Source organism: Octopus bimaculoides, chromosome 6, assembly GCF_046866305.1.
Source record: "Octopus bimaculoides isolate indiv1 chromosome 6, ASM4686630v1, whole genome shotgun sequence".
In the NCBI taxonomy this organism is placed as follows: domain Eukaryota; kingdom Metazoa; phylum Mollusca; class Cephalopoda; order Octopoda; family Octopodidae; genus Octopus; species Octopus bimaculoides.
In genome coordinates, this window is record NC_142933.1 from 24,324,944 (window position 1) to 24,337,443 (window position 12,500).

The following is a 12,500-nucleotide window of genomic DNA, read 5'->3' on the forward strand; positions in this document are numbered from 1 at the left end:
AGTCTGTTACATCGGCCGCAATGTTTGGTTGGTACTTATTTTATCTACCCTGAAAATTGGCCTAAGATCGAACGAATAAGGAAGCCTCTACACTGTTGGCTCCGTTGCTACAATTAGTTGTCAAATTGTCTCAAATTATACCAAACCGTGTCACAAAAGCAGGTAATACAATCACAACAAACCTTTTATTGTTTTATACTTTTCAGTCATTTTGACTGCAGCCATGCTGGAGTACTGCATTCAAGGGTTTTAGTGGAATAAATCGACTCCAGGACTTATTCTTTGTAAGCCTAGTGCTTATTCAATCGATTTTTTTTGCCGATCCGCTAAGTTACGGGGACAAAAACACGCCAATATTGGTTGTCAAGTGATGGTAGGGAGACCAACACAGACACAAAAACACACACATAAATACGCATACATACATACGCGCACACACGAACACACACAAATATATATATATATATATATATATATATACATACATATATATATATGTATGTGTGTGTGTGTGTGTGTGTGTGACAGGCTTCTTTCAGTCTCCGTCTATCAAATCCACTCACAAGTCTTTGGTTGACCCGAGGCTATAGTAGAAAACACTTGCCCAAGATGTCACGCAGTTGGACTGAACCAGAAACCATGTGGTCAAGAAGCAAGCTTCTTATTTATGCATTGCTCATAAGGGGGTAAACATAGAGGGGACAAACAAGCACAGACAAAGGGATTAAGTCGATTACACCGACCCCAGTGCGCAACAGGTACTTAATTTATCGACCCCGAAAGGATGAAAGGCAAAGTCGACCTCGGCGGAATTTGAACTCAGAACGTAACAGCAGACGAAATACTGCTAAGCATTTCTGGCGTGCTAACGTTTCTGCCAGCTCGCCGCAAGCTTCTTACCACACAGCCACGCCTGCGCCTATAAGTGCCGATATGCGCTACAACACGTTGGGTATGTCTAAAAGATTTGATACTAAATGATCTTGGTTGGAATATCTCCGATCAAATTACTGCTCTATAGTGGCCATGCTGTCGCAATTCCTTTAAGGGTGAAGCCTGTTATACTGACAACTATATTTGTTTCCTCACTTTCGGAAGTCTGACAATCAAAATTGGCCAAGACGGAATTTCAAATTTGAACCGGAACCTAAAGGGGTTGTATACAAAAGTTACATTCCATTTATCCACGCAAATTATCGATTTTTAACATTGGCAAGCAGGAAGAAGAAGAAGAGCATTCATTTAAATCAATCTAATTACTTGATTTGTAATTATCTTCTTAAACCCTTTCCGTAATCCCACCAAATTTTGAAAAGTGTAATTGACAACGGCGGGAATTGAAACCAGAATGTAACTAAAACCAGCACAAAACTTTGTCTTTGTCTTCCACTCTACCGTTTCCACTTTGCCCTAGCCTTCGATTTTCTCCGTAGGTTAATATAGATTCTGCACACAATTGCTCGACGTGCTAGAATTTCCTCAAATAATATCACACCGTGTTATAAGATTAAATAAGTAAATAAATAAATAATGGTGAACTTGATACATCTCTAATCCCAGATACATCTCTATAAACATGAGACAGGGTAGTCGTGGATGGAATATATTTTATCATATCTTGACTGTCCAGAGGCTAAACAAACTTAACAACATTAACATAGGTGTTACTTATACATCAATGGTTCTCAGCCGCGATCCAAATGACCTTTGGAGGCCCCTATACAGCTAAGCATTTCACCCAGCGTGCTTAACGATTCTGCCAGCTCACTGTCTTTAGAAATGAAGATAACAAACACGTAAATTACTGATAAATGCATTTCATAATTTGCTGAAAGAGTCAGGAACAAATACTAAATAGCTTACCTTGGAAAAGATATAGTCTTAATCATTATGACTCAAAAATAGGGCTGGATTAAGACCCGAAGTACTTTGAAAATATAAGTAATTAATTATAAACCATAAAATATATTTTCATTTTTCAAGACGAAAAATAATGTTTATTTTTGCATACTTCTAATTTATTTATGTGTGAAAATTTTTCTCCTACTTTTTTTAATTGCAAAGTCTTTGATCACGTCCTCACTATGACACCTCGAAATTGCATTTCCGATCATATAAAACAGTTCGAATATTATTTTAGCAAGTTTAAAGTGATTTTTTTCTTTTTTTTTTTTGTGCCGTAAACCATTTACCCTTTCTGTGGTGTCCCGCTTCCCTTGGTGCCCCCTAAGCACGTGCTTATTTTGCTTAATGGGTTAATCCAGCGCTGCTAATGAGATAGAAAGAAACTACTTCAAAGACTACATACGTAATCCTATCTCTCTAAACTTTAGAAAGTCTTCTATGCTGATGATTTTTTACCATTTTCAGGTGAGTAGTTCATGGTAAAAACTGATAAAACCAACTCAGTTCTAAAGGGAGGAAGAACGCTTCAGAAGCCCATATAGTTGAAGAAATCAATCCCTTATCTATGAAGCTATAACCGAAGAAATAATGGTTTGAGCATGGCATGGATTTATTACCAGAAGGCTCCCGAAAATATTGGTTTAGCCAAGAAGTCCATTTGGTTTTTGAAGCGAAAATAACACAAGTTTTACACACAAAGTTTAAGCGAAATGTTTTACCGGTCTCGGATGGTCACTGAACGACAATGATTGTACTTCTTCCTCGAGACCCAGCAAGTTGACAAAAAAAAAAAGTATATGTAGTACTTTCTAACTGATTAGTACCAAAAACTAAGGATAGATACAAACCATAACTCCAGGACTTACACAGAACATACACAAAATAGTACATATTGCTTTTGTTTATCACTGATTCATTCATCACGGATCCGGAATTACACGGCATGCTAATTGTGAACCGTGTAACGTTTATCAAGTATTCATCTATGATAACACGGGTGACCGAACAGTCAACAGTTCTGCTTGGACCGCTAAAGCGCGCTCCAGCGACCATCCACGATGCTCACAACTTGGGCTTTCAGAACAAACCCTATTTTTTTACTCCATTTGTTCTTTTGTTTATCTATTGTTGATTAATTTAGTACGGTGTTGTTGTTTCTTTTGTCTGTTTTTTAAACCAAACACCCGTGATAAACGAGTAGAGATGCACTACGCTACATTGTATTCATGTTAAGATGACTAAGTTCAATAGAATAGAAAACAACTATAAAACCCTGTACATACTTAATGTGTGTAGAGCTGCAGTCAGTTGCGCAGTGAAATCATGCCATAAAAATAAGACTAATAATAATAATAATAATTAATAATAATAATAATAATAATAATAATAATAATAATAACAACAACAACAACAATAATAACAATATTAATATTAATAATAGTAATATCAATAATAATAATAATAATAATATCAATAATAATAATAATAATAATAATAATAATAATAATAATAATAATAATAATAACAACAACAACAACAATAATAACAATATTAATATTAATAATAGTAATATCAATAATAATAATAATAATATCAATAATAATAATAATAATAATAATAATAATAATAATAATAATAATAATAATAATAATAATAATAATGAGAACGATAATTCTCATTAAACTTTTTTTCTCTTTTTGTTTCGAAATCATCTTGTTGGCTTTAAATTCCTTTCCTCATTAAAAATGAAAGACAGTACTCGCCTACCCCTAACCTCTACCTTCTCCCGCCCCGCCACTTCTTCTCCGAAACCACTCAATCAGTGTTGCACCACTAGCATTTAATTTTTCTTTCTATTTCTGAAAATTCTTTGAAAACCACACCCTCCAGCTTTGCAAGAACCGCACATTTACCACCCCGCATATCTACCACACTTCCAACAACAACACAAACAACAACACAAACAACAGCAACACCGATACAATCCAACGAGAGATACTCTACGCGATATTTCGACTTGCTAGAAATAATCACTACATCTTCATTAAATCACATCCTACTTTCTTAAAAGCGAAAGAGCACGTTGGATAATCTAGTCCAAGATACATGAGGCATGAAGAAAGTTGGGAATATTAAAGTTTGGAGGCCTTTGATCATGTGCTTGCTCAGTCAGAGCTGAACTGGGGTTAAACATTAACAGCACTATCATCATAATCAACCATCGGTCCTACCTTCACAAATATCCATTACTCCTCCCAATTTTCGTATTCTCGTGACCACCACCGCTAAAAATGACTCCACAACCACCAACGCCGCAACCACCGCCAACACAACCACAGCAAACAACAGCACTAACAAGAACAACAACATTATACCACTCTACCGCTGCAACAACAACAACAACAACAACAACAGCAACTACAACACCATTTTTTCAACTGTCTGCTTCTTTTACTACTACTACCACCACCAGCACCACCACCACTACTACTTCTACTGCTGCTGCTGCTGCTGCCACTACTACTCCACAACAACATCAACAACAGCAACACCACATATTTCTACCTCAACAGGTTCTACTAGCACCATCACCACAACCATCACCACAACCACCACTACTACTACCACCAAGAATTATATGCTATGCTACCACCATCACCGCTACAATCACCACCACTACCACTCCAAACCATCACCACCACTACTACCACTCCACATCAACACCACCACCACCACCACTCCACAACACCACCAACACCACTCCACAGCCCCTACCACAGCTACCGAAGCATTATTGCACAACTCTATCTCAACAGAGTCTGTACTATCACCTCCACCACTACTACGACAACCACTGCCACCAGCATTGGCAACAATAACCATATTACACCACTCTAAAGAGGGTCTACAATCATCATCATCATCATCAACAACAACACTCCACAACCACTGCTAGTAACACACTACCACCATCGCCACCACATTCACTTCTACCACTAACAAAAACAACAACAGCAACAACGTTATACCACTCTACCTTCGTTTCAGGCAAGTTGATACGACATTTGCTTTCTTAGGTCAATAAGCATTTACACAGCAACCGGAAGTTGAATTATTTGAAATACAAGATGTCTACTTAAAAATTTTATAAAATGAAACACTCTCCTCCACATAAACACATTTCTCCCTTGTACTCCCTCCTTTCTCTCCATCATTTTCTCTCTCTCTTATCTATCTATCTATCTATCTATCTATCTATCTATCTATCTATCTATCTATCTATTTTTCTGTCTATTTCTTCATGTTATTCATCTCCCCTCCATTCGCAGTCCATATCTCTTCCAGTACAAGTGAGCCAGACAGCTCTTCTCTCTTACTGTTTCTCTCTCTCTCTCTCTCTGTCATTCCTTCCTTTCTCTTTTCTCTTTTCTCTTTCTGTCCTTCTCTTATTCTCATTCTCTGTTACCCTTCTCTCATTTTCCTATCTTCTACTTTCACACTCTCGTCATCTTTTCTCGCTCTCTTTTTATGCCTTCTGTCTATTACACTCTATTGACTACAACAGGAATAAAAATAACCTCCCGCCTCCCTTCTTTTTCTTCTTCTCCTTCTCCTTCTCCTCCTCCTCCTCCTCCTCCTCCTTCTTCTTCTTCTTCTTCTCCTCCTTCTCCTCCTTATTCTTCTTCTTCTTCTCCTCCTCCTTCTTCTTCTTCTCTTTCTCCTTCTCCTCCTTCTCCTCCTCCTCCTTCTTCTTCTTCTTCTCCTCTTCCTCCTCCTCCTTCTTCTTCTTCTTCTTCTCCTCCTCCTCCTCCTTCTTCTTCTTCTTCTTCTTCTTCTTCTTCTTCTTCTTCTTCTTCTTCTCCTCCTTCTCCTTCTTCTTCTTCTTCTTCTTCTTCTTCTTCTTCTCCTTCTTCTTCTCCTTCTCCTCCTCCTCCTCCTCCTCCTCCTCCTTCTTCTTCTTCTTCTTCTTCTTCTTCTTCTTCTTCTTCTTCTTCTTCTTCTTCTTCTTCTTCTTCCTCCCTTCATCCTACTGATTCCTTCTGCCTCTTTTTCCGCTCTCTTTTCTTACTCCCACTTTGTCTTGCTCGACATCCATTCACTTCAGTACAAATCGAATACAAACCAGCAACCCACTCTCTTTCTCTTTCTCATTCTCTCTCCCTCTCTCTCCCTCTCTCTCCCTCTCTCTCCCTCTCTCTCTCTCTCTCTCACTCTCTCTCTAGTAGCCTTTCTCTTTCACTCTCTCCCCCCTCTCTCATTCATTTTTCTCTCTCCCACTTCATCTCACATTCCTCCTCTCTTACACCATATCCTCTTCAACGCAAAAAGAACAGTATAAACATTTTTAAAAAACGAAAATATATATGTATACAAACTGAAGTAATAATAATAATAATAATAATAATAATAATAATAATAATAATAATAACAACAACAACAACAACAGCATCAACAATTACCACAATGTCAATAATAATAGCACCAACGACAACAGTATCAATAATAATACTAATTTCTTACACAATAATAATAATCGATAATGATGATGATGATCGTGATGATGATGATCGTGATGATGATGATCGTGATGATGATGATGATGATGATGATGGTGATGATGATGATGATGATGATGATGGCGATGGTGATGATATTTTGCCCAATCAATATATGTTTTAATTGTAATAAAACAGACTCAACTTGAAATTCAATTCGTTTTGTCAATTTTTCTCCTCTTTTTAATTTAACTTTAATTCGTTATTTATTGCTTTATCCGTTTTAGAGGGGAGGGGAGGGGCGGGGAGGGGCGGGGAGTGGAGGGGAGTGAGAGGAGTACGAGAGTGGGAGAGGAGGAGGAGGAGGAGGAGGAGGAAGAAACAGATAGGAAAGAAGGCAAGGAGAAGAAAGAGGAAGAGAATGCATGTAGTAGTAGTAGTAGTAGTGGAGAGGTAGGGGAGAACATAGAAAGAGAGAAAGAAAGGAGGAAAGAAAGGAAGACAAAAAGGAAGAAAGAAAGAAGGAAAACCAGTGTGTGTATGTGTAGGTTATTGTTAGCATGCATCTGCTTATAAGGTTCTGTTTAAGTATGTATGTGTGTGCGTGTGCGTATGTGTGCGCACGCGCGTATTGGGTGCGTAGAGAGAAGTGTGTACATGTGTGTGTACGTATGTGTGTTTGTGTGTGTTTGTGTGTGTGTACGTGTGAGTGTGTGTGCGTGCGTGCGTGTGTGTGTTGAAAGAAATAGAAAGATACATTGTGAGTAGAGAGAGAGAGGGAAAGTGTGCGTATATATGTGTATTCTTGTATGTACATTATCTGTTTATCTGCGTATGAAAAGGAGAGAGAGAGGGAGATGGGAAGATGTGTTCAGAGGACGGCTTTGTGGTTAAGAAGTTTGCTTCACAACTACGTGGTCTCAGGATCAATCACACGCTGCGACACTTGAAAAGAAAATTGTTTCTATTGAAACCGCGGATTAACCAACGTTTTTTGAATGATTGGCGGACAGAAACTGAGCTGGAGGGATCGATCCTGATGAGGGATCGATCCTGACGAGGGATCGATCCTGACGAGGGATCTATCCTGACGAGGGATCGATCCTGACGAGGGATCGATCCTGACGAGGGATCGATCCTGACGAGGGATCGATCCTGACGAGGGATCGATCCTGATGAGCTAAACATTAAACTGCGTCCACTGGTAAGACTCGGGAGTTCGAGAAATTTAAGAAGTGGGGACTAAGGAAGGGGTTCATCTCCACTATATTTTCAGACATGCTCTAGATTAGGCCGGGTGGTAGCTGTCAAGGACCCTCACCCCACCAATTATGGGTCAAAGAGCAGGAGACGATCTTGTGGTTGAGGCACACAATACTTGGGTGACGGCTAATACCAGGTCACGTGTCACAAAGGCCCACCAATGTGTGAACATGCTTTGGTGCCACGTGAACCAGTCTTTGTGACATGATGATAATGAGGAGGGGGAAGAAGAAGAAGAAGAAGAAGAAGAAGAAGAAGAAGAAGAAGAAGAAGAAGAAGAAGGTTGAATAACCCCTCTGTTTCAAGGGTAAGTTCGGGAGAGCAAGGGACTGCGATTAAACTGGCGAAAGATAGTGTGAGTGATATCGGGTAGACAAACTGCCCGCGAAGGCCCATCGAACTGACTATCACTGATTTTGGGGAACATAGTTAAACCGACGTACGGTTTAGCACCACTTGCTGGCCCTTGTGCGCATTTAACGGTGCCTAATCCGTTGTAGTGTGCTATTGAGAATTAGCATACGAGATAAAATATACGTGTGTGTACGTGTAGAAAGACAGACAGACAAACAGGCACAGAGACAAACAGACACACAGACAAACAGAAAGACAGACAGATAGACGAACTTATAGACAAACATAGTGTTTTTACTTAAGTACCATGAAGTTTTGTATACAAAGAAACCCCTAAGTTTTCAACATAAAAAGTCAGTTAAACATATTTTATTTATATATGCACACTTTTAAAGCCTAGCCAGGCTCATGGGCCCGGTTTCCCGGTTTCTATGGCGTATGTGTTCTCCCCCAGCTGGACGGGACGCCAGTCCATTGCAGCGTTACTCATGAAAAAATAAGAGAAAGTTGGGGCGAAAGAGTACAACAGGGGTCACCGACACCCACTGCCGGAGCCTCGTGGAGCTTTAGGTGTTTTCGCTCAATAAACACACACAACGCCTGGAATCGAAACCGTGAGCCTCCGACCGCGAGTCCGCTGCCCTAACAACTGGGCCATTGTGCCTCCACCAGTTAAACATATAGTCTAATATTTTTTTATACTCGGTGTTTTTATACTACCACTCCATTCCAATTTGGTTCTGAAAGTGTGTTGAATTTTTCACATTCTCCACGAGTAAATATAGGAAAGACAGATAGTTAGTTTGATAGAAATAGAGAGAGAGAGAGAGAGGAGGAGGAGGGGGAAGAGAGAGAGAGAAAGACAGAGAGGAACAGATATAGGGATGTGAGCTCAGTGATTGTGGTGTAAGTGGTGTAATTATTGAACAAACTAATTGATGTACAATCATTAAAAGCATTCTACGACACATACACATAAATACAAATGTATATCTATTTATCTGTATGTGTGTGCGTTTTTGCGCATGTATGTGTCTGTGAGTGTGGGTGTGTGCGTATATGTGTGTGTGGGTGTGTGTGTGTGTGTTTGTGCGTGTTCTCGGAAGCATCTAACGATATATAATGCATGTTGTATATAAACACTCATTATCTTAAAGCCTCTTAGTGCATACATATTCATTCCCACAGACACAAATGCCTACGTGCACATTTGGTGTCCGACAATGTATGCGAATATATGAACGTACGCTCCCCCTCCCATACATATATATATATCTATATATATATATAAAGTATATACGTATGTTTATGTATGTATATATATGTATATATATATATATATGTATGTATGTATATATATACATATATATATTTATATACTATATATATAGTATATAAATATATATATATATATATATATATATATATATATATGTGTGTGTGTGTGTGTGTGTGTGTGTGTGTGTGTGTGTGTGTGTGTGTGTGTGTGTGTGTGTGTGTGTGTGTGTGTATGTTTGTGTGTGTGTGTATGTATATGTATGTATGTATGTATCTTTTAGATCGCATTTTTAAAGAATAGAGAAATTTGAAAATAATGGCCTCTTTCGAAGTTGCCCAATGAAAATACAATTTGTTAGTTCTCAGTAAATGAAATAAAAAGTCATTTACCCGGAAAAGTTGGACACAGTAACCCATGAGATTCGAACTATGTGCCTGTCGTTGACCAAATAGCAGTGATCCCAATGCTGTGTGTTACAAGATATTAATTATCGTAACATTTAAGGCGGCGAGCTGGCAGAATCGTTAGCGCGCTGGTCGCAATACTCAGCGGTAATTCGCCAGCCACAACGTTCTGAGTTCAAATTCCTCTGAAGTTGTCTTTTCCATTTTTTTTCTTTTTGGGGTCGATAAATTAAATACTAGTGAAACAGCGGGGTCGATATAAATGACTGGTCCCCATCCCACAAATCTGAGACCTTGTTCCTCCAGTAGAAAGTATTATTTTTTGTTATATTTGCATTTGAGCATTTTCGAAAAATGACTTATCAAATTTCTCCTGGTTTCAAATTTTGATCTAAAACAAGGAAATTTCCTTTTACGTTTGTTAGCTTAAAGCTTCAAATTTCACGGTTAAATGTCGGCAAATCTTTGTGGTATAATGATGTCACAGTACACCCATCCTGTACTACGACAGAGAAGTGATTTCAAATTTGAACAGTTTCGTAAAAAAAAGTTATACGAATACATATTTAGTAAAGGAATTAAGAAATATAATCCAGGCGTTTACAATGCAGCAAAATTAATTTCCTAATCCCATGCCTCGATTCTTATATTGTATATTTTACCACCCAAGCGTTTGACGTTGACGGAAACTTTTTAGAATCGGTGTACTTGTAATTCAACGGTTCAGCCGTGTCACACTGCGTCACACTGTGTCACACTGTGTCACACTGATTTTGTTTGAAAATTCCGTTCATGGTACTCGTGTCTGTGAAATATTGAGCTCCTCCCCTCGCTAATTCAATGAGGAGGTCGTCCATTCGATCGAACAAGTGGATGCTCAAACGACAGAATTAGCAGGTGTGCCTCTTCTTTTATTTTTTAATGGTTTCAGCTATAGAACTGCGGCCATGCTGGAGCACAGTTTTAATTTATTTCCTTTCAGTTTTGTTAACGTTTTCTGACTTGAAATTAGTCTATGATTGAGTTTGTAACAGCTGATCTTCCCCGAATGTATCCTTGATCTGTTAGCTGGTCCGGTGTTGTCGTTAAGAGTTTATCCTTTGTCATTTCGGTTTATTTTTAATTTTTTATTGAATATCTCTTCTATATTTCTTATGTCATTAGGTATGCACTTGAACAACTGAGGTCCTCTAAATATCAGACTGGTACAATAGAATATCTTTGATCTTGATTTCGAAGATGGTATATTTAGAAGCTGGCAGTATCTAAAAGTTCGTACATTAACATTCTCTCTACTGCTGAAGTTTAGAACATAATGAAGGTAAAGTTACCTTCTCGAGTCATGCTGACTCATAAGGTTTCCCGGTTCCCATGGCGTATAAATTCACCACATGGACGAGACGCCGATCTGTTACAGGACTACTCATTTTTGCCAGCTGAGTGGACTGGAGCAACGTGAAATGACGAGTTTTGCTCAAGAACAAAACGCATCACCCGGTCCAGGAATTGAAACCATAATCTTACGATCATGAGTCCAACACTCTAATCACTAAGCCACGCGCCTCCGCTAGCACCTCCACTTTAGAGCATGCCCCTCCTGGATTTTCTATACGTATGTGGTGGTATATCACTCTCTTCAGCGTTCAAGAGAATAGAGAGACAGAGATTTTAGACGTAATTCCAGTAATTAAGGCTTTTAACCAAAGTTATTTTACTGATGCAATGCACTTCTGCTCAAACATGACTCACTGAGTTCAATGTCACCTTGAAAAAATGTCATTTTCATTGCTGTCGGATTGCCCCATATTTTGTCAGTGACCCTGGGTTCACTGAAACTGTATAGAAGCTCTTCAGATGGATTGTAGCTGTAATTCAAAACTCCGACCTGGTGACGTTCATTCTGCTTGAAAATTACGTGAAAGATACATGATTGTGTGAAATACTCAATCATTTATTTGGTTATTCTTTTTATTTAAAAAAAGATTGAATCCTTATCGTGAAAACCACGGAAAACCTTATCTATCTATCTATCTATCTATCTATCCATCTCTCTCTCTCTCACTCTCTCTGTTTCTATATATATATATATATATATATATATATATATATATATATATATATATAGCAGAGTAAGCACATAACATGTGCAACAAGGTGGAAAAAAGAGTACTCAAATACCAGAGGTAGAGTAATATGCTTTACTTAAAAGCAGCAGAAATATAACAAAAGACTGTTATTCGGAGTAACAGTCTTTTGTTACATTTCTGCTGCTTTTAAATAAAGTATATACATATATATATATATACATATATATATATATATATATATATATATATATATATATATATATATATATATATATATATATACGGGGGGCAATCAGATTGAACCATCCCAAGTGTAACTGTCCGAAATGGTCGTAACTTCTGGTACTTGACTGTTAAAGAAAGCCAAGAATGACCTGTCTTTTTTTTGCCTGTCCTTCTAATTGTTTCTCTTGTCGGCCTTTGTATCTTCTATCTGTCCGAATGTTTTAATGTCCTCTATTGTGTTTTTGTTCCATTTTTATATATATACACACACACGCACACACACACACAAACACACACACACGTATACATATATGTATTGTTTTATTTTTTTATTCTTTACTTGTTTCAGTGATTTCACTGCAGCCATGCTGGAGCACCACCTTTAGTTAGTCGAAGAAATCGACCGAAGGACTTATTCTTTGTAAGCCTAGTAGTTATAACGTCGGTATATTTTGCCGAGCCGCTAAATTACGGGGACGTAAACACG